This window comes from Tenrec ecaudatus, chromosome X (assembly GCF_050624435.1).
Source record: "Tenrec ecaudatus isolate mTenEca1 chromosome X, mTenEca1.hap1, whole genome shotgun sequence".
Taxonomy (NCBI): Eukaryota; Metazoa; Chordata; class Mammalia; order Afrosoricida; family Tenrecidae; genus Tenrec; species Tenrec ecaudatus.
The window spans coordinates 143,592,530-143,594,521 of record NC_134548.1 but is presented as its reverse complement, the minus strand read 5'-3'; the positions used below and the strand labels follow the sequence as shown (position 1 = coordinate 143,594,521).

General features: G+C 39.1%; 1 pseudogene; it reads right to left on the bottom strand.

Moving 5' to 3' along the window:
* Nucleotides 1–491: 491 nt before the first annotated feature.
* Nucleotides 492–1,686, bottom strand: LOC142433756 (dnaJ homolog subfamily A member 1 pseudogene; annotated as a pseudogene).
* Nucleotides 1,687–1,992: the final 306 nt, after the last annotated feature.

Sequence of the window (1,992 nt, the reverse complement as noted above, 5' to 3'; positions counted from 1 at the left end):
TCGTTCCCCTTGCCAGTACATAAGTCCTTGGCTTAAGCCCTATATATGTCCCACTGCCTCACTGCCAGACTTGGTTTCCCTGACCTAACTCGTTGGGTTTCAGAACCTTCCTGGGAGCTCAAGATGCCCCAGTCCTCTGTTCTCCCTTCCCTCCCTGGAGTTCTTTTCCTGCCTCAATAAAATATTTCCCAACTTCATATTCCTGGCTAAATTTTATCTTTGTCCTGCACCTCCATCTCCAACCTCTCATCTTGGTTCTGAAAGAACCAGGACCAACAGGAGGGGCCTCTCTGCTCACCGGTCTTCCTCTGGCCGGTGTGCAGCCCCATCCTCCATTTCAAACCACTCAATTCTTTCCATCTTTTATTTTGAACTTTTATATTTGAGTTTATTCTTCATTAACTTTAAAACACTAATATAATTGAATAATCAAAGAAAAACAATAGCAAGTGGTGAGCATATTATTATTACAGTCCTTCACTTATTCACTACTACATATAAAATGCCAGCAGTGAGCGACATTCACTGGCCCCCATTAAGAGATCTGACACTGGAACCCCACCTCTGAGATGATAGTCATCATCCTCATATGTTTCTCAATTATAGTGATGCTATCTTTCCTGGTTGGGATTCAAGTCCACAAGTTCTACTTGATCAATTTCATCAGTTTCTTCTATTTCTTTCGTCTCAGTTGGGAGATTCTCCAGCAGAAATAAAATATTGGGAGAAAGAAAATCATTCTCAAGGAAGCTCACCTTAAATTCAATACTTCGGAGACGTTTTCACATGGTCTGCAATAAATTGAAGTGGCTTTATGTAGCACGCATTTAATATCTTCATGCTGCACACGCTGACCTAGGTGAGAAGTGAACACTATGATTAGGTTGTCTAGAGTAGAAACTGTATTTTGGCACACACACAATGCTTCAACCAGCTGTGTGTCTATACTCATGACAAGGTCTCCTTATCTGGTAAAAACAGAACGGTCCTTCTGATCTAAAACAGTAATAATATCTGCTGACTCCAGTCCAGGTTCTTTATCTTCTGCCTATTTTTCATACCTTTGTTAATGTGAACTTACAGAATCTTCTTCTCATGAACTATCTTCCTTCCATTGCAACTTTCATGTCTATCTTTAGGGCCGATTCATTCCCTATGGCCCTTGCACTCTGTGGACAGAGCCTGGATTTGTTGAACCATTCCAGGTCCTATCTGATGAATTCATATTTGTATTCAAGTACCTCAGCAGTTAGGACAGCATTCTACTGCTTCTTTCTTACCACCTCGGCCTTCACATTTGTTACAAATCACATTCTTTTGCAGAGTTAGTTTTCTTGTTGCACTATTATACATATCTTCTAATGTTACTGAGAGTTGATGCATAACATTTTTTCCCCTCCTTTCTCTCTGGACCCTTCCACTTCCTCCAAAGAATATATCAAAGGTGTCCATTGAAGAACCAAAACCATCCTTGAAGGCCTGCTCACCTCCAATGCCATATAATTCTCTTTTCATAGCATCAGAAAACACTTTAAATGCTTGAAAAATCTGTTTAAATTTCTTGCCTTCATTTGAATTCTTATCAGGATTGTACTCAAGACCAGGTTCCTGTAAGTTTTTGAGCTCTTCCTGAGTAGCACTGGGTTTGCCCCCCAAAACATCATAGGATCTGGTTTCTTTCACCATTTTCTATGACCGTTGCTGGTCACTGTGCACCTTTGAGGTAACTGCTGCTCCTCTATCTCCTTTGAAGTCTTCTCTCTTTCTATCTTCTTTTGATGCTTTCTGCATCATTCAATATTTTGCCATAGAACGTTTCAATATTGCAACTCAAAGCTTGAATTTTTTTATTTTTTTCAGTTTAAAATATGCTGAGAATATTCTTTTGTTTTGGTTTTCTAATTCGAGGTTTTTGAACATTGCATTATAGTATTTTACTTTATTCTTAAACTGCCCTTTAAATTTTTCTGTTATGCTCTTTGACTTCATCAT